The following is a 25,849-nucleotide window of genomic DNA, read 5'->3' as shown; positions in this document are numbered from 1 at the left end:
CCTTCCTTCCTTCCTTCCTTCCTTCCTTCCTTCCTTCCTTCCTTCCTTCCTTCCTTCGGAAAAGTTGACGGATGAGGACCGCGGGACTAGGGAGGCAGGGTATGCTCACCACCTGGGCCTAAAACTAAGGTAGTCGGGCTGAAAATTTTGGAGAAGGGGAAGGCCTAGAGAAAGAGTAGAGGAGGCGATTTAGGATCCTAGGAAGAGAGATGATCCACTTTAAAATGAAGGATCATGTATGCGTTTTGTGCGTGTGTGTGTGGGGGGGGGTGTTTGTGGAGAGAGTTATCCTGCGGATAGCGAATATCTGAGTAAGGGAGGGAAATCTTACTCTCATATCTAAGTGCAGGAAGGAAAAAAGCGAGCGCGAAACGCTGAATTACGGAGTCGTGACTCCTTCCCAGGCATCCAGATGCTCCACTGGGTCCACTTGAGCCTTCGACCCTTATGGTTTATGTGGCCGCGACGCCTCCGCAAGACCCCATCTCATAACTCACACAACACCGGCTTATTTATCTCCAGCGCGCAGGCTGGCCGAAGATCGCCTCTGGCACACCGAAAGCCAGGGAATGGGGCGGGGGATCGGGGAGAAGTGGAAAGGTTGGGGGTGGAGGGGATCAGACGTAGCTCTCAGTTATGTCATCAGATCTTCTAGAGATCTAGAGATCACAGTGCTGACTTGAGGGGCTCAGAGACACCTAGATGCCCCATTGCACAGGAAAGGCCTGGCTATCGTCCTTGCCGCCCCTCGGCGTCCAGCAGACTGACCGACTGGGACTGCAATACAATCCCGCAAACCACAAGGAAGCGAGCCGCCCCTGCCCCCAGCCGCTGCAGGAGGGTCCGTTCTGAGCGGCGAGAGCTGCGCCAAGGGACCGGAGAGGCTATTTTAAGGTTGTTTCCACGCCCTTTATCCCCCCCCCCCACCCGGCCCCCAGCCAACAAACAGACAGACAGAAAAACAAACAAGGCCCAAGGCCCACTCTGTTCTCACGCAGAAGCCACAAGGCCCCTCCCTCCGAATTCCTCCGGAGTCTGAGCCACTTGGGCATCGGAAGTGGACCGTTTGGCCAATTGTGTAAAACGGCATTAGCCTGATATGCTTATTTCGGGTTTTACAAGAGTTAATGGATAGGGCTTTGGCGGAGGTAGGGGCAGGCGGAGTGGAGATGGAGTGTCCAGTTTAAGGAGGCTAGACTGCTGGTGCTTCTTTCTTCAGAGGTGGACCTCCACAAGGTAGCATGACCTGGAGGCGTTTACTATCGTTAGAATGAAGTGAAAAAAACTGGAGCCGCTGCACCAGAAGGCTTAAGTGGATTTTGTTTATGCCATATGCTCTTACTAGATTGTAAATTCCATGAGGACAGTGGCCCAATCTTAGCTAGACTTATAAATCTCCCCCAGCTCTTGGTACAGTGTTTTGCACAGGGTAGATGTTTAATTATTGTTTTTTGAATTGAATTGTGTATGACAATATTTGTGGAATGCGCATTGGACAGTACAGTGTAGGGTGGTTAAAAGCACCAGATTTGGAGACAGCAAACTTTTTTTTTTTTGGCAGGAGGGTAGGGGTGGGGGTGGGAGTGGGGGTGGGAACCAGCCTCTGCTATTTACAAGCTGTGTGACTTTGGCCAAGTCACTTACCTCTCAGAGCTTCAGTTATCCGTTTGAAAAATGAGAGGATTGGAGTAGATAACTCAGGTCTCTTCCAGCTCTGAACCCTATGACTATTACCTGAATTATGCCTCCTTTTTTTTTTTATTTGCTTCCATTTAGTTGTGGATTTCTCAAAGCACTTTAACTCAGTTCTCTGAAAAGAAAATTTGAGTCTTAGGTCTCAGAGCTAAGGTGAATCGGGCTTAACATTGGAGGAAAGACTAGAGAAAGGAGAAGGGAGTGGGGAAGAAGATGGTGTAGCAAAGCAACATCTTAGTCCCATATAAGGAAAAAGTAGTTATGGAATCTTAGAGCTGCAAGGCCTGTTGTTAAGTCTAGAACCCCGAGTCTCTACAACATCCCTGACAAGTGGTTGTGAGGGCCTTGCCAAGCACTTACAGTGAAGGGACAGCTCTAATTAATTGATCTGCAGCTTTCCCTTTTATTAATCTGAAAACTCCTTCCTTGTAACTAACGTTGGTTGCTTCTAATTCTGATGTAAGCCACTCTGAGGGCCTGGATTGCTTTTGGTTTTTATCCCTGCTCTGTGCCTGGCACATAGTAAGTGCTTAATAAATGCTTGTTGGTTGATTGATGGGAGTCAAACAGAATGAGTCTACCCTTTCTTCCACACAGCCCCTCAAATATTCCAGAAATAATGAATATTGTCCATCCTCATCTCAGACATCTCATTTCTAGGTTAAACATTCACTCCCTAGGTCCAGTTACCTTTTCATTGCACAGCACACTTTAGAGACCTCTTCCCCATCCTGGTCCTTCTCATCCATCTAGTTAATATCTCTTCTAAAATACTTAGAACTGAAAACAATATTCCAAATGACTGTCTGACTGAAAAAAAGTACTGCAGTACTGTTGACTATCTTGTTGGGCAATGTTTCTGGCCCCACACTCCTTGCATCAGTTTCTATTACCAAGTATTTGCTGGGTGCTTCTTGTGTTCTCAGCTGGGTGCTGGCTGCTTGGGGCTGTTAGAGAACTTCAATTCATCTAAGGTTTATTGGGAGTCAACTATGTTCCATGCTCCAGTAGGAGGTGAAATGGTGAATGCAAAGACCAGGAAGACAGGTACCTTGCCCATAAGGAGTTTACAACCTGACTGACAACCCTAAATGCATTTCATAAAAAGATTAGCAAACAATACTGCTTGTTTTTGGAGCCATCTTATATGAGCTGGGGTCCCCAGTCAGGGAGAAGGGGCTGTCACCACTGAGGGGCTGTTTACACCTGACATAGAGGGAAGGCTATTCCAGCCTCCAATGTTTGCTTTTGCCCAGATCACTTAAATCAGAAAGGCCTCAGAGACCAATCTCTACCACATTCTCTCTTCCCTTTTTATTCCCTGCCCTGCTGGTCTGTTCCATCATATTAGTGGAAAATGGGCTTTTCATGCCCTGTGTGGCATGCAGCTTTGCAGCCCTTCTTTGTAGGCCCTCAACAACAATTAGGAATTCCCCTTACCTCTAGCTCACTAATTTGATTTCTTTTTTTGTTTTGTTTTGTCTTTGGTCACTAAACCTGGAGAGATTTAGACAAACCCCAAGCAGAGCATCAGGCTGTGCCTCTGAATCCAGGTACAAATCAAAGGAACATAGCAGATCCTTTTTATGATCTTCTTTTCCCTAGGCTGGTGCTTTTTTTTTTTTAAGGCAATTGGGGTTAAGTGACTTGCCCAGGGTCACACAGCCAGTAAGTGTCAAGTGTTTAGTCTGAGGCCAGATTTGAATTCTGGTCCTCCTTACTTCAGGGCTGGTGCTCTATCCACTGCACCACCTAGCTGCCCCCAGGCTGGTGCTTTTGCAGTCCAACAATTAAGTACCTACTATGTGCTGGGCACTGGTGTTACAAAAATGAGCCAAAAAACCTCTGTCCCCAGAGAGTTTATATTCTACTGAGGGTGGGCAGAGAGACAGAGTATTTGTGGATAAATTCATTGTTTTTGTTTTTTGGTTTGACCTGTGACTTCCACGATGTTGGAGGAGCTCCCTCTAAGAGTGTAGGGTGTGTAAGAGTTTGGTAGGTATTAGTCTTAAGGAGCTATTTGGGAATACCTAGAAATTATACAATTCACTCTACGTAATCTAGCTAATATGTGCCAAAGTCACAACTTGAATAGAGGTCTTTTTGCCTTCAAGATTAGCCAGCCCACTACCCACTAGGGCACTCTGCCTCTTACAACAGGAGAGGGAACTTGAGGAAGGAGGCTAGCTGAGGAGATCAAGAAGGGCTTCATGAAGACATGAGCTGAACCTAGAGGGAAGAGAGAACTGTGAGACATGGAGATGGGAAGGGCAAGGCTGCACCTGGACCAGTTATTACCTGGGTTCCCTCTTATCCTTCCCTGGCTTTATTTTTTCTTTCATTCCCACACTTCTCCCCTCCCCTCCCCACCTTTTCAAAGGATCTTTTTTTCCACTTTGATGCTTTTAGAATATTGCTCATCTGAGGTCCTCAGCGCAGGGCCCTAAGGAAGAAAGGCTGGGACTGAAAACCTAATTAATTAATCAATCAACAAAAGCAGAGGTTTGGCTTCAATCAACCCTAAATATAGCATGTGTGAAAAGGGTTCTAGGTACTGTGGAGTCTATGTGGAAAAACTGTCCTTGGTATCCAGTGGGTGAAGTGATCTCAGTCTCCTCCCTCCAAGGAAAAGGGGTACAGGTAGTGACAGATTTTGACCTGGGTCATCATTGACTGGAAAGCCACTAGGAGAAGGTGGGGGTATTTGTCTCTTCCTCATCACTAAACCCTTATTCTTTGCTCTGCTCTACTGGCATTCTAACCTTGGAGCATCACTCCATCTCAGATGACAAGAGCCTTGTATCAGAGAGGGAGCATCTGCATTTGGGAAAGTTCCCAGGGCTCTTGATGGTGGTGGGTGTTTAAGGGATGGAGAAAGATCATAACTCTGGGTCTGGCTCTAACCACTAGCCCTCCTCACCCTTCCTATGGCCAACCTTGCTAGTCTTCTCTCTCCTCACCAGTTGCCTAGAATGGGCTGTGTTGACTTTTTGAACTGAAAATGTGATCCACAAGGCTGGGGTCGAGGTTGGAAGCCAGCCAGGTCACTGAGAGGCCAGGAAGTCCAGACAGGTTCAGTGGCTAATTTTGTCATAGCAGAGACTGAGGGGTTCAGGGGCCCTAGACCTAAGCCTCTTTTAGGACTTACCTCCCTTTCACCATTTGCTCCCACGTCCAATTCTCCCATGACTTCACTACAAAAGCTTCTGGGAGATAGATGGGTACCCCCAAAGCCCCACCCCTCCCAAATCTTCAAGTTCCATTCAGTTCCTCCTGCCTTGCTCCTACTCATCTGCACCAATTCTTCTCTTCTCTTCTCTCATCTTAAAGTATATGTCCCCTTCCCCTTTTCTATCTCTTTCTTTTACCAAGTTCTGCCAATCCTGGTTTCCTGACTCTGCTTGATTCAGCTCAGCCCCTGTGTAGTTGTGCAGATTGAATGAGTCTGGTCAGTCCTAGTAACCTGGGCCTTGAACTTTGTGCTGCACCTTGCTGACCCTGGCTCCTAACTTCCTCTCTGGGGCTCTAGAGAAGTTAGGCTGGCTGGTAGGAGGCACCGATGTTTCTCAATTGTTCTCTCTGATGGCTACTGTGGGGCTGAGGACTCCTCTAGCAGGGACATTGAGGGGAGCAGTGACAACTGCTTTGGGAGTCTTCAGTGCCCAGAAGACACTACCTGCTGGTCTGAGCGCAGAATCTTTATCATGCCCTGTACTCAGACTCCTATAACTGTTTCTTAAATTGAATTTACTGCTCTGTGCTGGGGTGAGGGGTGCTCCAAGATGACCACTCCCACCTTGGAAGAAGAAAATGACTGTTCGCCTTCAGAAGTCATAGGGCACTTTGTTTTGTGAGTTCTTTAATGCATTTATCATTGAATATCGATATCTGTGCTCTTGGCTTATTCCTCTGTTAGAATTTAACCTCCCTGAGGGTAGAAGTCTGGTATATTACCTAAGTATATTAGTGTATATTGCCTAGGTATATTACCTACGTCTCTTTCTGTGCTCCATAGTGCTCTGCAAGCATAAATGTTTGCTTGTCATATTGTAATCTGGAAGGGATCTTAGAAGCCACCTCACCCACTCCCCCTTCCTCATTTAACAAAGAGGTTAGGTGATTTGCCTGAAAGTCACACAGGTAGTAAATGACCAAAGTGAAATTTGAACTCAGGTTCTCTGGCTCTAAGTACAGTGCTTTTTTCACCATTACAGGAGGTAGTTAGGTGGTTCAGTGATGAGAGCACTGGGCCTGGAGTCAGGAAGTTGTTGTTCAGTTGTTTCAGTTGTCTCCAACTCGCCATGCCCCCATTTGGAGTTTTCTTGGCAAAGATCCTGGGGTGGCTTGTCATTTCCTTCTCCAGTGGAGTCGGGAAGACCTGAGAAATCTGGCCTCTGACACTTGCTAGTTGTGTGACCCTGGGTAAGTCAATTAACCTCTAATTGCCTTAACTCACTGGAGAAGGAAATAGCAAACCACTCCAGCAGTTTAGGGTAGCTAGGTGGCATAGTGGATAGAGCACTGGGCTTAGAATCAGGAAGACTCATCTTCCTGAGTTCAAACCTGCTTCAGACATTAGCTGTGTGACCCTGGGCAAGTCATTGAACCCTGTTTGCCTCAGTTTCCTCATCTGTAAAAGTGAATTGGAGAAGGAAATGGCAAACCACTCCAGTTTCTTTGCCAAGAAAACCCCATGGATAGTATTATCCAAAGGAGTCACAAAGAGTTGGATGTGACTGAACAACAACACTGCTTTGTGGGAGTGGGGGGAGCAGTAGGGAAGAATTCCTTTTACGCCTTCCTACACCCCCTTCAGTGTATTTTCTGTCTACTTTTATCCTCATGCCTTTCTTAACTTTCCTCTGCACATCAATCACACTCATCTTCGCCCATCCCAGTTCTCCCCCACTCTCTTTGTCTTTTCCCTGTCTGTCCCTGGCTGTCTCCAGGCCTCTCCCTGCTCCCTTGTCTCCTACTCTTTTCCCTTCCATCTCTTATTGGAGGTGTTTATTTAATTGTTTTCCTTGATGCTCTGTGGCAGGCGATCCCGCCATTAAACCCTGCCATCCACATTCTGACTGTGTAATTTAAAGCCATAGTTAAATTATGACTTCTCTGAACCTGTTGTGGCACTGACGCATAAGCCTAATTAAATGATCACATCCATTCTGAAGGCAGCTCTCTTCTCCCCTCCAACGTTAATTACAACATAAGAGGCTTTAATGGCCCGCCTCACCTCCAGCTCCTGGAAAGAAAGGTCAGGCGATTAATTTTCGTCATTAATCTTTTCCCAGTGTGGACACTGGGCTGTCACAGGAGCCTATTAAACCCCCTTTGTCCCCCCTTGCAGCCTCCCTGGCCCCCTCACCCCCTCCTCCCCGAGTGACTGGAGAGAACGAAAATATTTAAGAATCACTTTGTCTCTCTGCCTTTTTTTTTTTCCTTCCTGAGACAGTTTCTCCTTGGGGGTCTACAAGGGAGGTGGGGGAGGTGGCAGCAGGGCACCTGGGTAAATGTACTGAGGCTTTAAACTTGGGCTCCTGAAATGGAGGGGACTGGGGGGGGGAGAGGCTCTATCTGATGCTGGGGTAGGGGTGGAAGAGGTAGTTTCGGGAGGTATTTGGCAGCCTGGGTAGGCAAACCAACCTTTTTGGGTACCCAGAAATAGGAAATGGGCACTATCATTCAGATTTTCCAGTTGGATCCCAATGTAATGAAAGGAAAAAAGCAAAATTTGCCAATACCCAAGAACTCCAGAGCCAGAGCAGGCCAGACCCTCTTCTCTGATATTCAGAATCTACCCTTCTGTATTCGGGTCCCTCTTTAACCAGCCAATAAACCAAAGACTGATTAACCCCACCCCCTTTCTAACAGCAAGAGGGAGGAAATGTGGTATATGTGTGACCTTGGTCAAGTTACTTTTTTATTATTATTATAATAATTATAAATGTAACTCACATTAATAGAGGGCTTTAATGCTTACAAAAAAACCCCACCTTCCTCGAAGATTATTATTTACCAATAAGGAGTCTCAGACTCAGAGAGATTAAGTGATTTGCCCAAATCCACACAGCTAGGAGGTAATGAATAAGGCACTTGAACCCAGACCTTTCTTGGTTCAGTGACTTTTCCACTACTGCTTTATATAGAGCTTCAGTTATACCCATTTGTAAAATGGGCATCATAATACTTTCACTACCTACCTCAAGGGACCCATGTTAGGAAAGTGAGTTACAAAGGAACTATAGACATATACCAATATTCTGTTAAGCTCCATATCTATATTTATCTATATATTATATGCAGTATATATATATATATATATATATATATACACATTATATATACTATATGTTGTATGTGTGTATATGTACTGTAAATCATTCTGGAATTTATAAAGCACTATATATTGTAAAATGCTATGTACATGGTAAAGCACCATATACATGTGACTTATCATCATCCTCATCATCATCATTTTTGTGTAACAAAGAGAAAACTGAACAGTTTGGTTCTCTGCAGTGACATCCCCTGGAGGAAGCTATAGAATCATTACTGCTGAGAAAGGTCTAGGCTTCCAGGACTGGTGGTGTTAAGAAAGACAATGCCCAGAAGAAGGAGAGGTTGGGGAGAGGGTAACAGAGTGGGACAGGGTGTGGCTGGTAGGAAAGAATGGCCTGGGGAGGGGGTGTGAGAGAAAGAACAGGCTGTCCCAACCTTCCCAATTCTAGCACCATGCCAAGAAGGGAAAGGGAAAGGAGGGGCCTACCAGGCTCTCTGCAGGCAGCTTTATTCGGAGCCCAGAATTTATTTGACTTAAAACTCTAATCCAGAAGAAAGCCCCTAGGAAATGGAAGGAGAGTGAGGCTTGTTCTAGGGCGAGGCTTGGAACTGGTAGGCTGCCTGGCTGAGCCCCCATGCAGAAGGAAGGCAGGAAGAAGTTTTGATGATATGGGGCACACCAAGGGCATATCGCCACGGGCATATACATATATATATATATATATATATATGTGGATATCAAGACATCCAGCCTGCCTGTCTCAACTCTTGCCATGGGCCTGAGCCCCTTAGCCCTCCGTGCAAGGGAGGAAAAATCCCTAAATGTAGTGGAGGGTGAGGGGTTAGAGTTACTTGGAACATATGTAACATGAAAAATGACCACTAAGTGCCCATAGGGGAGGGAAGTTAAGACACATATGCTCACTTACAGCCAGACCCACCCACTCACCTGCCCCCACTTTCTCATTTACTCATATACACAAGCCTATTTTAACTCATAGATATCTACTTCCTCCTAGACATGCATTTGCACACTTTACATGGAAATCTTATTCCTGCACATTTGTGTCCATGGTGACACACCTTTGTGTACACTCCTACACATAGAAAACCTCCAATTGCATTCACATTCTCCTGATACACATAAATAAGCTTGTAGGAGCACTGGGAAATTGATCTGTTGTCTCTGTTGAGCAACTGTATCTGAGGCTTCTATACCTAGAACCCCCCAACACGCAGGGCCAGAAGGATTTCTGGAGCTTTTAGCACGCAAGATAGAAAAAAAAAATGGAATGAGTGGAGGGGACTGACAGAGCCTTGGAGAGCCAGAAGGTGAGGAAGAGAGAAGGGATGAGGCAAAGTGAGCATACCTATACCTTCCTTGGGGGGCAGGACTGGATGTTGAAAGCACAGACAAAGGATGGGGGCAAGAGTCTATGGAGTGTCAGTCTCTTTTCTAGGCTTCCCAAGTATAAAAATAGAACTTGGGGAAGGGGCTAAAGGAGGTTGTACCTTCAACCTGGAGCTCCCAGAGTGAGGTGCTTAAGTCTTTACATGGTTTCTGCTACTTGGAAAGAGAAGGCTTCTAGGAAAGCTGGAGAACATCTGGCAAGGACCCAGGAGGTTTGGTTCAGACAGGGAGGAGAATTTATTTTCAGGAACGACTACCCTCAGGGGTCCCTGTCCCCTCCAAAGTAGGGGCAAATCCACATCTGTCCCAATGGCGATGTCCCTAGCCTTCCTTCCTTTAACCAGGAGAAAACCCTCTAGGTGCAGAGCAAACCCCCCTCCCCTGACACCCCCTCTCCCCCACTGATGCCACCCCAAGGACGTTGGGGACATCACGTCCACAGAGCCCTGCACAGCCGGATAATAATAATTAATAACCATTAGGAACAATAAGGAGAATACCAGTGCCCAGCCAGCCCAATATGCAGGCTCGGCTCTTTTTTTTTTTTTTTTTTTTACTTTAATGAAAACAATGATTTGACTTTGAAGAAAGTGACTTTTTTTTTAAGTGAAAGCTAGATCTGGTCTCTCTACACCCCCCATTCCAACTGCCTGCTGCCCCCCTTTCCTTTCCTGGGCTCCCTGTCCCATCTTGCCCCCCTCCCTGGTTTTTTTCCCTCTCTCTTTTTTCTTTTTCTTTTAATACTCTGCGTTCTATCATGCAAATCCCCTTTCAAATTATGAGAGTATTAGAGCCATCAACGGTAATGTCACCGCCACAAAATGAGAGCAGAGACTTAAGCACCTAACGAACAATGAAATGTGCGAGCCTTGGGACAGGACAATTAAGAACTGGGCTTAGCCAGCCAGGGAAATTTATTGCTATCAAATCCATATTTCTATTTTCCCCCTGAACAGTAACCTATTTGAATATGATTAAAGGGTTTCATTACGGCAGAGAGAAAGGCCCGTGTCCCACCGTTCCCTGTGAGCTCACAAACACACGCCTGGCTCTGGGGCACCCTGAGGGTGGGAGAAGGAAGGAGATATGTGAGACAGAAGTGGGAAAGGAGTGGGCAGCAGTGGGGAGATAGAAGTCAGGTCCCAGAGAGTCCAGGAACTGGGCAGCTGTCGGGGGTGGGGGCTCTGCTGAAATGGGTGGTTGGCCTGGGAAGGGACCTAAGAGGTAAAGCAATATATAATAGGGGAAAAAAGTAGTGGATTTGGAGTCAGAAGACCAGAGTTTGAATCTATGTATATCCTGTATGACCTTCAGGAAGTCACTTCAACTCCATAGGCCTCAGTTTCCTTATTTGTAGAATAAGGGACTTAAATGAGATGACCTCTAAGGTCCCCTTTAGCTTGAAATCCTATGATCCTTTACCCCTGGGTGCCTAGATGCTGCTTTGAGGTTCAGTGACTCTGCAGACAGTGCGGTGCATGTGGCCTGGCTAATCAATCAATCAGTCTGTTATATCCTAGGCTGGTGACTTATTTAAATGATGTTGATTTAAGATTAAGGTTAGATGGGAGGTGGGGGGAGTGAGAAGTCAGAGGACAGCAATATAATCAATCTAGAACTGCAATGGACCTCAAAGGCCACCAAATCCAATCCCTTCATTTTATAGCTCATGAACATGTGGCCCAGAGAGGTTAAGTGATTTGCTCAAGTTGACACAGGTTGTAAGTATCAGAGAAGGGATTTGAAACTGGGACCTCTGACTCCGGAGGTGGTGTTCTTTCTAATGTATCCAGGTAGTAAACTATTGAATCCGGACCTGGACTCCAGGCCTAAGAATACTTTGGCATAGGCCTGACCTCTCATGAGGTGTGGAGATCAACCCCTGTGAGATGGACCTGGAGAAGTTGCTGTCCACAGTGGGTTGTGGTAGAGGAGAAGGAGGAAAAGGGCAGGGAGGAAGAAGGGAAAAAGAGAAGTCCAGGTATGTATATGAGTAGGGATTAAATGGGCTTAACATAGACTTTCTGTCCTGTTGAAGCCCCAGACATCAAGCCTCGAGGACAGGAGACTTATAGGTGGACTTATCCAACTTCTGAAGTGGAGGCAGGAGAGGGGCAGTCACCCCTCGGCTTTCAATCCTAGGCATCCAGGCCTTCACAGTCTCATGGAGTGTTTTACTTTGAAAGGACTTTCCAGGTCACTTATTCCAACTTCCTCATTTACATATGAAGAAACTGAGACCACGGCCAGTCCATTGCAATCCTCTCATCCTTTAGGTTGCAAGCATTTGTATGCTCTAGGCTAGGCTGGAAAATGTTGACCTTCTCTCCTTCCAAACACCAATGAAAGTGTGTATCTCTATGAAAAATAATCCTAGAAACTGCCCTTGGTTTCAGCCCCTTTTGTGTTGCACATTAAGGGGCTAGTACATGGCTTGCCTTGGATTCTGGATCTGCTGAATTTTTTGTCAGCTGTGTCAGCCCTTAGTCCCTTTGGGGAAAGGGGGTGAATTGAAGATCCACCCCCCTGAGAACCTCTGCCCCTACTAACTCTCATCACCATTTCTCAAAACTGGAAAATCAACCTTGGGGTTTCTACTATAACTACCCATCACTATAGTTCCAGGTGACATCAATCACTACGATGAACTACCATGAGCATTTGCAGAGCATTTTGGATATGCTCCATGCTTGAGAGTGACTGCCATTAGCAATTTTACCCAGTGCCCAGATAATAATAATAGACAGCATCTATATAGTGCTTTCTTGAAGGTTTGCAAAGCATTTTAAAAATATAATTCCATTTTAATCCTAACAGAAACCCTGAGAGACAGTTGCTATTAGTAGCCTCATCTTTTTTTTTTTTTTTTTTTTAGGCAATTGGGGTTAAGTGACTTGCCCAGGGTCACACAGCTATTAAGTGTCAAGTGTTTGTTCTGAGGCCAGATTTGAACCCAGGTCCTCCTGACTTCAGGGCCGGTGCTCTATCCACTATGCCACTTAGCTGCCCCTATTAGTCTCATCTTACAGAAGAGGAAACTGAGGTAGACAGAGGTTAAGTGACTTGGCTAAAGTCACACAGCTAGTGAGTGTTTAAGGCTGATTTAATAATAATAATAATAATAGCTAATTTTTTTTTTAGGCAATTGGGGTTAAGTGACTTGCCCAGGGTCACACAGCTAGTAAGTGTCAAGTGTTTGGTCTGAAGCTGGATTTGAACTCAGGTCCTCCTGACTTCAGGGTCCATGCTCTATCCACTGCGCCACCTAGCTGCCCCAATAGCTAACATTTATATAGAGCCTACTACATGTCAGGGACAGTGCTTAGCTTTTTACAAATATTACCTCATTTGATCCTATCTCATTTGACCTTCACAATAATCCTGTGAGGTGGATGCTATTCTTATCCCCATTTTACAGTTGAGGAAACTGAGGCAGACAGAAGCAAAGTGATTTCCCAGGATGACACAGCTAGTAAGTGTCTCAAGCTGGATCTGAACTCAGGTCTTCCTGACTCCAGGTCTAGCATATACACTGTGACACCTCGCTTCCTCATGTACTTAGGGAGGCACAGTTCTATCTCCTCTCAGAGGTAGTAGGAGGTACTAGCTTTGAGAAGAATCAGACAACTAAGATTAAAATCTCAGCTCTGCTACTTACTTCCTGTAGACAAGTCTCTTACTGTGGGCATCAATTTCATCATCTATAAGATAAGGATGATAGATTAGATGGAATAAGGTTCCTTCAAACACTAAGTCTATAAATGTAAAAAAAAGAAGGCTGAACTCTGAGTAACTAAAAGAACCAATAAATAATGGTGGTGGCATGGAAAGTCCATTGGAATTGGCATCAGGAGATCTGTATTCAAATCCCCCATCTGCTCCTTAGTACTTATGTTGGACAAGTCTCTTGGCACCTTAGTTTGCTCATCTGTTAAATGAAAACATTAGTCCAGATGACTCCTTCCAGCTCTGGATCTAGATTCTATGATCCCGTGACTTACCCTCCCTGGGCCTCAGTTTCCTCAACTGTAAAGTGAGGAAGTTGGACTAAGTGATGTCTAAGGTCTCTTACAGCTCTAAATCCTATTCCCTACCAATGCCCATTGGATGATCTGCCTTAGCTAGGTCTCATGCCATCTCTCTATAAGGTCATTTCATCCTTTGATGATAAAACTAATTCCCCTTGCCTCTCTTCACAGAAGAAGGATATGATAGATTGTCAGTTATGACGAGTATAGTAAGGTATGGCATAATATAGTATAGTTTAATATTGGGGTATATGGAGTGTTCAGGAAGACCAGCACCTCTGGTGTGAGGGCTTGCTGAGTCCTTTTCCGGGCTGCTCATTCACCTTTGATGTCCACCTGTCACCTAGCTCTCACCTGTGTCTCCATGAAGCTGTAGCACAGCCATTGGCCACACCGTGGTAAAACTGTCTTGGCAGATGGGCTAAAGCAGGTCACAATAGGCCACAAACCTATCAGTTTACAAGGCTGTCTACCCCAAGCATGTGAAGACTTCCCCAGGTGGAATGGGCAGAGGAGAACGATTTGTTCCAATAGCCACGAAGGAGGCTGAAGCAGGTGCTGTGGAACACTTAGAGCTTGGTCAAACATTGAAGATGCCAAGGTCATCCGCTGCATCCTGGGTCATTGCTGGTCATTCTGGCCTTTGTCTTGCCACTGGACTTTGGTGACTTGGGAAGAGAGAGTGAGGCTGACAGCTTTTAACAACTCAGCCTCACTTAAATCCAATTCCTGAACAAGCCAAGATATCACTCATGAGGTCATTGATCTTCTTAGAAAATGAAGGATGAACAACAATACTTTAGTATTAGTTGTTGATGTATAATATGGTATAGTATTAGTTGTGGCTTATTCATTGTTACTCCCAATATTGTGTGTGTGTGTATGTGTGTGTTTGTGTGTGTGAGCGAGAGAGAGATTTTTCATAATAATAGCTAACATTTACATAGCTCTTTAAAGTTTGAAAAGTACAATATTATCTCATTTTATCCTCATAGCAACTCTCAGAGGTAGCTGCTATTATTATCCTCATTTTACAGATAAGGAAACCAAGACAGACAGAAGTTAAGTGACTTGCCCAGAGTTACAGAGTTAGTAAATATTTGAGGCTGGATCTGAACTCAGGTCTTTCTCACTCCACACAATGCTCTATCTAGAAATAAATACCTGGGATGTAAAAACAAAAGTTATCAATGAAATTTTTTTTAAACAGACCTACAGATTGTGATCCTTGAAAAGTTCAAGGGAATGTGGGGGTTGCTACTCTGATTTGAGACTCACTAAGGCCCCATTCTTGGTTTTAATGAGTGCCTAAGCAAAAAATACCCTAGCATGATCCTCAGTTTACTACTCAGTAAAATGGAAGCAATGCCTTAGGACATGGATTTGGTTCTATGAAGTAGTTTGAATTCAAGGAACCAGTCAACAAGAATGGAACACACACCTATGGAGAACTCTACTCTCCAGAAACTTAAGATCTGATTGAGCAGACATAACAGACCACCAGGAACAATTGGAGATCATTCAATGCTAAAGAATATTCCAGAGAATCCAAGAGCTGTAGAAGGACCCAGAAAGAGATCAGGGAGGGCTAGAGGAGACACAAAAGACTTCATGTAAGAGATGGGTCTTGATGGACAAAATCATCCCTAATGTCTCTTCCAACATTGAGATTCTGTAATTTGAGTTAATAGAATTTGGAGAAACAGGGTGGGAGGAGGGAGGGCATACTAAAGGCATATTTGTGGCAGGATTTGGCATGGATAGTGAGGAGGCCTGATGCCACTAGGTACAAAGTTGGCTATAGCTACTCAAGATCTAGAAAAGAAAGTTTTCAGCACCAAAGTCTTTGACACTGTGAAATGGCTCATTGTCAGAAATGGATATAGTTTTCTTAATGGAAATGGACATGGTCTCATTTATTAATTATTTGTTAATTATGGTTTTATTCATTAATGGGCACTAAATAAGATGCTTTACCATCTGCCCTGTTGCCGAAGGATCACTGGGCCTTTCCATTCTGACTTGCAGCCAAAAACTTCCTATATATGTTGTCTCTACTAGAATGTGATTTCTTTGATATTGGAGACTGTCTCAGTTTTCTGTTTGTATCGACACTACTTGGCACAATGCTTTGCACATAGTAAATGTTTAATAAATCCTTTTTTTTTCTTTCATTCATTTATTGGCAAGAGAGGACTCTGTGTAGAGTCCCACAGATGATAGGATCATAGATTTAGAGCTAGAAGGATCCTCAGAGATTACTGTGGTCCAGCTCTTTCTGGAGAGAAGTCAGTATTTGAACTCCAGAATGGGATCTGTTCCTTATCTCCCTCTTCTTCTCACTGGGACATCTCCCTCTTCTAATCTCCCTCCCAGGCTCTTAGTCCTTTCTAGAATTGTACTTTTGTATTTGTTCCCTTCTCTCTCATGGGGACAATTCCATCTACATTTCAAACATGGAAATCCAAAGGACAGTGACAGAAGGAAAGCTGGCTTAATCGTGGGGCTGTCAAGGGACCTATGCAACCATTGGGAATGAATAAATGGGCAAGGCTCCTAGTCACGTGGACATGCCATATATCATCTAGGTGTGGTTCTCTGTCCAAGGGACTGGTAGCAGTGACTGCCAGGGTCACACCTGCTTGTCTAGAAATGCTGGTGTCTCTCACTTCCGTGAGGTAAAGGAAAGTACTGGCTTCTGGGAGCGTGAACCAGCCAAGGGGTTGAGCTCCACAGGCAGAGGAAACCTGATCTCTTACTGATTTATTTTTGTTCTCATTTAACAAGTATTCATTTTCTATCTTCTTCAAACTATTGGAAAAAAAGGAAAATACTTATAATAAATATGTACATTCAATCACAATAAATTCCCACATTGTCTATGTTCAAAAATGTAGATTTCATTCTTCATTTTGAGTCCATCACTTCTCTGTCAGGAATTGGGTAACATGCTGCATCATCGGTCTTCTGGAATCTTAGCTGGTCACTGCATTGATCTGAGTTTCTTCAAAGCTATTTGCCTTTACAGTATTGTTGTTATTGTACAAATGGTTTGACATTCTTTTGTAAAGATTCCAGGCTCGAATCACAGGCCCCACTGACCTGAACTCAGCTTCCTGAAATACTAGATTCTTCTGTCCAAGTCACTGCAGGGTACCTTTGCTTTCAGCCTTAGAGATTTTTTCACCCTCTTCTCTATCTCTGACATTTAACTCTGTGTGACCTTGGATAAGTCTCTTGAGTTCTTTAGGCTTCAGGTTCTTCATCTGTAAAATGACAGGGTTTGGGTTAGATGGTCTGTCTCAAAGGTTCTTCTTCTAGTTGTAAATCTATGGATCCATCTATGATCCCAGGATTTACTACTTTTCAAACTTTTTTTTTTAATGATGGAATTCCCAACTCAAGGCACAGTCCCTGAGTCTGGTTTTTTTTTTTTCCTAGAATTCATTGACCTGTGTTCATGACCTGTTTATCTGTTCTTCTTATGTGATTGCCCTTTTTGTTGGGGGTATTCCTGCCATCTGCTTCTCTGTCTTCACATACTCTAGACCAGAAAAGTATGGGTTTATTCAAAAGGAAAAAGACAACATACAAATTTAGAAAATAAACACAGGATTTGGAGCTAGAAGGGACTTATTTAGCACAATCTATTCATTTTATAGATGAAGAAACTGGTTCAAAGAGGGAGAGTCATGACTTGCTCCAGATCACACAGCAAATGACAGAATCAGGATTCAAACCCAGCTATCCAGACTACAAATCTAGTTCCTTTCACTCTATGCCAAATCGTCCAGTCTCCCCACTTTTCACATTTCAGTTGTTGTTCAGTTGTTTTTCAGTCATGTCCCACTCTTCATGACTCCATTTGACATTTTCTTGGCAAAGATACTGGAGTGGTTTGTCATTTCTTTTTCATTTTACAAATGAGGAAACTGAGGCAAATAGGGTTAAGTGACCTGCCCAGGGCCACACAGCTAATAAGTGTCTGAGGCTGCTTTTAAGCATACATCTCCCTAATCCAGGCCCAGTCCTGCCTCCTTCCACGTATTCGTGTAAAGTAAATTAGAAGTTCAAAAAGAAGTCTAGCCAGTCCCTAATTAGGTGATCGTAAACTATTCTGTCTAGAGACAGCTTTCTAGGCCTATCTTGGCTTGTGTATTATTGTGTGTATTACTCCTGGCTAGCTACCTAGTGGATCCCAGAGGAGAAAGGCCTCTTTCTTACTCAAGCACTCCCAGTGACCTCAGAGGATCAAAATCATTCTCTCTATCCTCAGCCAATTAGCAAGACTTCTAATTAAATTCTGTGTTTTTGATGCTTCACCTATATTACTTGGTAATCACTTAGCTAACTAGGTATTTACCCCACTTCCACCCCAACCCAATTTAGGGAAGTGGAAGGTAAGCATAATAGTCTATTACTTTATTTATTTTTTATTTTTGAAGAGGCAATTAGGTGTTAAGTGACTTGCCTAGGGCCATACAGCTACTAAGTGTCTAAAGCTGAATTTGAACTCCTGACCCCAGGGCTGGTGCTCTAACCTCTGTACCACCTAACTGCCCCAGCCTATCACTTTAAAAGAAATCAGAATAATTCAAGCTATCACACAGGTCGCTTCTACTGTTAACAGCAGGCACTCCCTTTCCTTAGAGTTTTTATGTACATTATTGCATTGGACAACCCTATAAGAGAAACAGGGCAGGCATTCTTATCCCTATCTTATGGATGAGGGCAGCTAGGTGGAGCAGTGGATACAGTGCCTGGACTGGAGTCAGGAGGACTCATCTTCATGAGTCCTAAGACACTTACTAGCTATGTGACCCTGGACAAGTTGCTGAACCCTGTTTGCCTCAGTTTCCTCATCTGTAAAATGAGCTGGAGAAGGAAATGGCAAACCACACCAGCATCTTTGCCAAGAAAACCCCAAATGGGGTCATGGAGAGTCAGACATGACTGAATAATAACAACAAAACTTATGGATGAAGAAACTGAGGCCATAGAGGTCAATGATTTGACCAAGGGCATATAATTAGCTACTGGCAAAAGTAGAGCCAAGGATGAGACCCAGTTGTCCTGACACTGATGTTTTTTTTTTTTCTACTGAACCATGATGCTTACCTTACTCTCAATAAATCAAGCAAACAAGTGATAGAGGAAGAATTTATTGAGTATCTACTATGTTCCAGTACTATGCTAGGTGCCAGAGGTACAAAGGTAAAAGCCAAATAGCTCTGCCCTCAAGGAGCATATATTTGAGACACCATATACATCTCTCTCTCTCTAGCATACATGATATATACAGCACATATGAATATGTTTTATACTAACATGTATGTATTAATGGACACACTATAATATAGATCATATATTCATATGTCATATAGATACACACCCAAAACACATACAAATAGACAAATACTTTAAAATCTTTCCTCTTCCTCTTTATGGTTCCTCAAATACAATTCCCTTATTCTATGTTCTACTGGGGGATCTCAGGATCTCCACCTCTTTCATCTTATCCCCTCCCTTCTTGACTGTGCTTGGCACCTCTTTCCTCTAGCTATCACTTAGATAGACCCAATTTCTCTTTATTCCACTCAGTTCTGGTATTTGTTAACCAATCATCAAAAAACATTTATCAAGCATCTGTTATGTACAAGGCATTGTGCTAAGTGCTGCGGGGATGGCCAAAGTCAGAGAAATACGCTAGGAGTCACAAAGATGCATTCTAGCATCTACTTAACTGTGCAAATCTGAACCTCTCTGAGCCTCAGTTTCTTCACTTATAAAAGGAGTACAAAAATACTTTTCTTATCTACCTCACAGAAAGGAAGGAAGAAAAAAACATTTATTAAGCACCTACTATGTGCGAAGTACTTTACAAATATTATCTCATTTGATCCTCACAACAATTCTGGGAGGTAGGTGCTGTAATTATCTCCATTTCACAGTAAAGAAAACTGAGGGACACAGAGGTTTAAATGACTTACAATATGCTACCTATAGGGGTCCTTATATATAGATTAGTGGCCCCATTCTTATTTCATTTTGATACCTTTGGTCTAGGTTCTTACCTGCATTGGTAGAAGGCATTCCCTATACCACTGGAATTGTTTTTGGATTGTTTCAGTTGTGTCTGATTCTCCATGACCCCATTTGGGGTTTTCTTGGCAAAGATACTGGAGTGATTTGCCGTTTCCTTCTCCAGCTCATTTTACAAATGAGGAAACTGAGGCAAACAGGGTTAAGTGACTTGCCTAGGGTCACAAAGCTAGCAAATATCTGAGGCTGGATTTGAACTCAGGTCCTTCTGATTCCGAGGCTGGTACTCTGTCCACTAGCTGCCCTCTATCTGTCCTCTAGGAGCTTGCAATTCAGGTGGGTAGACAGGACAGGCACGCACGAAAAGTGGAATAACACTACAAGGGATGTCAAAAGGCAATTGGTGGTTAATTGCCCAAAGAATGATGCAGATAATTGGTCCTCTGGTAGTTCAGAAGAGGGAGAGATCATTTCGTGCTAGAGTGGCAAAGCAAGAAGGCAACAAGTATTTATTGAACACTTACTGTGTGCCAGGCACTTACAATAAAAAAAGAATGCATTCCTGGCCTTTAAAGGACTTACATTCTAATGGGGGAGGGAGCAGGGAAGATAATACAAAAGGGAGCTGACCCTGTGAGGAGTGGGATTAGGCTATAATCTGAGGCATGGTGTTGAAGTCCAGAAAGTCAGAATGAAGGTTGGCCAGCTTGGGTTCTTCTTCAAATGGATCCCCCAAAGGAGGCCAGCATGGTGGCAGGATGTTGCATTGGAAGAAGGCTACAGAGATGGTTGGATGGTCCAGGGGAACAAGGCTCGGACTCCTAGGGAAGTTTCAAGGTGAGACTTTAGCTGGGGCGTGGTGTTAAAGTCTATGAAGTCAGAAATGGGGTCTATGAAGTCTTTCACGGAGAAGCAATGACTTTGAGCTGGGTCTTGAAGGATGAATAGGTTATAGGCAAGTAGAGAGTAGAAGTGGAGGAACAAAACCACAAAGGAGAAATTTGAAAGCATGTTAAAGGGATGGTGAAGAGCCCAGACCAGAGCTTGTCTGTAGAGGAATAGTGAATGACAGAGCTAGAAAGGGGGTTGAGGCCAGATTGTGCAGGGCCCTTGTCTCAGCCCATTTCTTCGGCTCTGCCCTCTTCCTAGCCTTCTACTGCTTCTCCTCACTGCAGTACCCCCCCCCCCAGTGCTGCATATATGAGGGGCCATTCTAGCCATCCTACTCTTGGCACTTTGGGCAGGGAAAAGAACCCTGGCTAGATACGGCAAAGTCCTCTAAATGACTTTTTAAAAAGAATATTTTATTGATGCCTTTTGTTTTTGAATCACATTTATTCCCAAAACATACCCTTTCCTCCCTTACTCTTGAAGCCATCTCTTATAACAGAGATGAAAGGAGAAAGAAGGAGACATCAAAACCAACCAACACATCAATCATATCTGACAATATGCGCATTATGTCACACTCACAGTCCCCCACTGCTGCAAAGAAAGGAGGGAGTTGCATTTTCTCAGTTTGGTCATTATAATTACACAGAGGTTCACCTGCATTTTAGTCTTAGAGGTTGTGTATATTGTTTTACTGGTTCTGCTGTGCATCAGTTCATATGTCTTCCCATGCTTCTTGGAATTCCCCATAGTCATTATTTCTCCACTAAATGTCCTCTGGCCCCTCAGGGGCTCCCTCTTCCATCAGTACAGCTTTGTTCTTTGCCTCTGATTCACAACTTGCTGTATTTATCTGGGCACCAGCTCTTATTGAGAGAGGACTTAGATCATCTCCCCTCTCTTATGCCCTTAACATACCCATGAAACCCTGTCCCCAGCCCTGGGGTCTCTGTCTCTCCCAGCCGCACTGCCTTCTCTGAGAGCCCAGTGGTGGCAGAGTCAGAGCAGAGCTCAGTTCTCAGCCCTCTCCCCCTCCCTTCTTCCTTCTTCTTCCCCTGAAATGTCAGTTTAATGGACAGGTGTTTAATTCCAGCCTGTCAGGCACCTGGAAATGCCAGCATCGCTGCTCATCAGTTTGTTGAGTTTTGCTGTTAAAAGAGCAGTGAGGATCTGAACTCTGATTTCTACAGCTTGGAGCCCTCCCTCCTATCCCTCCCTCCATCCCTTTGTCTCCATCTCTTTAGGCAAATGTGGATGAAGCTCTTTCCCGCTGCTATTTTTCTCCAGGGCAGCTGGGTTCAGGGAGATCTAGGAAGTTTGAGAATCAGGCACCTAAGAGTAGGGGTGAGAGTAGGGGGTAGAGCAGGGGAAGCAGAGATTCTTGGTCTGAACTTCAGCAGGTCTGGGAGGGGACACAGGGATTCAGAGGGAAAGTGTTTGACGGTAGCTTTTCATACCCCCCACTGAACCCAGGCAGAAGCAAGTTGGCTGCTGCTTCTGCCCCCAGGCTGCCAGAGATAAGCATTTGGGCTGTTACTTGATTTTAATAGTTAAAAGCCAGGCCAGGCTTGTGCCAGGGAAATGATTCTAGAGACAGACAGACGTAATTGATGACACTAGGCCCTTGGGAAGCTGCTTGCTATTGGAGGCCCTTGGAGACATTCATCCTCTCCACTCTCCTCTCTTTTGGGCAGTGAGGCTGAGGAGGGTGGGGTGTGTGTGTGTGTGTGTGTGTGTGTGTGTGTGTGTGTGTGTGTGTTTTACTGTCCAGGACACTTAGTTTCACAGCCTTCTGTAGGGTCCAGCACCATTGATATCAGATATATAATTCCAACTCCTCTTTCAATTTCCAAGGGAGAAAGCCTTGACAGGAGTAAAGACATGGAGACTGGGGACAGATAAGTGGGGAAAGGGGAGCACAAGCCCTGCCTCCAACACTTACTGTGTGACCCTGGGCTCAAGATTTGAGATTCGGGTTGCAACATGAAGTGGGGGTTTCTTCTGAGATCTCTTGAAATAGCTAGGTGAGAGGGACTGGTGCCAGCCCAGAGCGGGGCAGAGTCTACCTCTGTGAATGTGAAAGAAGCTAAAAGGACATTTGAAATCACGCCATCTGAACTGGGCGCACCAAAAGAGGAAACCCACCAGTTCCTTGCTTATTCCTCTGCCCTCCCCAGGTTCACCTTCTTCCTAGTGCCCATTTTCCTCTTCTTGCCCTGGCCCCTCCCATTCCACCCCAAATCTCCCCACCCCAATGAAGCATCACAGCTCCTAACAAAACGGAACCACTGCCAGATGAAATATATTACTATTAAATACTTAATTCTTCTAGTGAGCAGAGAGCAGGCAGTATGAATACGATTATTAAAGAAAATTACTTTGGCTGATCAGATATTTCTGCATACTAATTTCTGACCCCTCTTCCCTCACTCCCGCTTCTCATCCCTTAGAGACCAGGACAGATAAAATTCCATCACAAATAGCTGATTACTGAGGCTTGCATTAAAATCACATTTTTTCCCTTCTCTCTCTCTTGCACTAATGTCCTTGCATAGAGAAGAGGTGGCCAGTGACAGTTTTTGCCACCAGGAAACATCTGGGGACGATCCCTTGACCTCCCTCTCCCTTCCTACTTTCTTTATCAGCAAGGCCTTTATCTAGAGCAGTCCCTTGATGGTTCTTAAGACTCCAAATGGTCGCTAGAGTTCTTCCTACATAACTCTTACAATCATAACAGCAGTCATTCTTAATTCACTGCAAGCCCCAGAACATGGTGGACATAGGGAATGTGCTCTCAAAATGGCCGTCATCCCAGCAAGTGGAACTTAATCTCCATGGATAGAGATAGGAAGTAATGTTATTATATCCCTCCCCAAGTGAATGGGACTTCCCACGTGGTATAAGTCTATCCATGACCTGCCAAACCTTAGACCTTTACACCCTTTGGCTAGGGAGTTGGAGAATTGCCTTGGTCTCCCATTCTATCCTCAGTTCTACCCAGCGATTGATTATAAATAGTTCCCTTCTATTATTCTGACACAGAAAGGGTCTTTACTTGGTCTTCTTTCCAATATGCTTGCTCTGCCCACCTCATCTGTCTGTGCCCCAAAGATCCCATCTCCCATCACACATCCAGCCCCCCAACCCCCTCTATAGGCCACTGGCGCCTGAGTGATTAACTGGGGCACTAGCAATCACAGGGCGGTGTGGGGATCTCGCTAAAAATAAACCATTTCTCCACAATCCCATAAGCCTTCAATTTACCTGCTTTTAAAAAAAGATGCTTCTGGAGGTGTCACCCGCAGGAAGGTATAATTACAGCTTGGGAATGTTAATTTCCAGTCCCTGATATGTAAGAGCTCAGCTCTGTGGGGATCCTGTCCCCCTTCGTGCTTCCTTGAAGTGGGGTGGGGCAGGTTGGCAGGAGGGATTCTAGGGCTAAGGGCATGTGCTTGGAACAGAAGCAGGCAGGGACTCTTATTAAAGACCCAAACAAACAGACAGACCCAAGTGGGCTAGGTATGGCCATTAGGGAGTCTATACCCCACCCTGGCATTCTCTTTTTGAGCTTCTAACTTGCTGGGCACCCCTGGTTGGGTGAAGATCAAGAGTTTTGAGGAGGTCACAGTGTTCTTGGAACTTCTTCCTTACTCTCCTGCCCCTCAGCTCCATGGCCAGATGGAAGAGAAGGTTAGGTCCTAAAGTGGAGACCAGAGAAGAAAACCCCAGGTGAGAGGTAATAGCCGAAGGCAGTATTTTGGACTTTGAAGGGAAGCCTTGCCAGAAAAGCTCAGAAAGGTGACAGATGAAGGGTTGGGAGGATGGAGAGGTCTCTGGTCCATAATTAATGAGAAGACCTGGTCCCAATTACTTTTTTCACACATCTCAGTTACCTCAGTTATAAAGTAGGGATAGAGAGGTAATGAATTGTGATGGATAGAGGACTGGCCTTGGAGTCAGGGAGACTTGGGTTCAGGGACCTGCCTCTGAGACTTACTGTGTTACCTGAGCAAATCACTTAACATCTCAGTGCCCTAGGCAACACTCTAGGATTATATTGAGGGTCAGAGAATGTAAGTGACTTGTCCAATTCAAATTCCACACTTATTTACTTATTTCTTTAGGGCTTACTATGTACAAAAAGTATATTTTAGATGAAGGAAATACAAAGATAAATAAGAATGTCCCTGTCCTCAAGAAGCTTATGTTTTAGTAGAGGAGAGATCATATATTTAAATAGCTAGACTATGACCTCTGAATATGTAATAAATGTATAAGAAAGCAACAAGCAAAATTCTCCTCTACCTCCTCCTCCTCCTCCTCTTCTTCCTCCTCCAACAGATTTGTGTAAATACTCCCACTCCTTCAAGATGCAATTCAAATCTCACTCTCCCCTCCATAAAGCTGGGTCTACTCTGTCCCACACTGACCTCTCCCTTCTCAAGTGGGCTCCTATAGTAGTCTTTACATAACTTAATAAGAATAGAGACTATTAGATCAAGAATAATTTTCTGCAGTTTATGGTAGTGCAGTGGATAGCACCTAAATCTCGAGTCAGGAAGACCCTAGTTCAAATGTGATCTCAGATACCTACTAGCTGTGTGACCCTGGACAAGTCACTTTACTTCTGGGTCTGCTTCAATTTCCTCATCTGTAAAATGGGAATAATGATAGTGTTGAGGTTAGAGTTGGGAGAGCTGGTTCAGGTGTGAAAGAATTCACTTGGACCTTTTTTTGTAACCATTGGGAGCTTTATTAATACAAAAGTGGCAGGTTAGCTCTGGAAGGAGAACTAGCAACTTACAGAGGGACTAGTGCTTGTTATAGCACCTACCTCTCAGGGTTGTTGTGAGGAGTGCCACCCAGACCTGAAAGTGCCATATAAATGCTAACTATTATTATAGTCAAAGAGAATTTCTTAGCTCACTGAAAGTTTAAGTGACTTGCCCAGGATCATGGTTATATGCTTAAGAAGCAGTACTTAAACTCAGGTCTTCCTGACTTCAAGGCTGCCTCTGGGCTTGCCTGTTCTATCATTTAATTCCCTTTCATATAGTTATTGGTCTTGCAGAATTGTGATAAGAGTATGGATATAGAACCGGATTTGGAATCAGGCATCTTGGGTTCAATCTTCAGCTCTGCCCCTTACTACCTAGGTGAGACTTTGGTCAAGGTTACTTTGTCTCTCTGGTTTTAAGGTTCCCATCTTGAAAACGAGGGGTGCCGGACTAAATTCCTTCTCTAGGTCCTTTGATCCAAAGAGAGCATGTCTGGTGTCCCAACTAGCCTCTCCTCGAGGGCAGGTTCTGTGTTTTTCTTTCTTTCCTTCCTTCCTTCCTTCCAGGGCCTCGGGCATGTGGGAAGCAGTCGATCAATGTTTGCAGGACTGCACCACATTGAACATTAGCTGCCAAAAAAGCGAAAAGATCCACCCTTGGGGCCTCAAGATCGAGAGCCAACTTAAATTGCATTGGGCTCTGCCCTGGATTGGTCAGGGATT

This window comes from Vombatus ursinus, unplaced genomic scaffold (assembly GCF_900497805.2).
Source record: "Vombatus ursinus unplaced genomic scaffold, bare-nosed wombat genome assembly UNPS02014811.1, whole genome shotgun sequence".
NCBI classification, from domain to species: Eukaryota; Metazoa; Chordata; class Mammalia; order Diprotodontia; family Vombatidae; genus Vombatus; species Vombatus ursinus.
Note: the sequence above shows the minus strand (reverse complement) of the source record.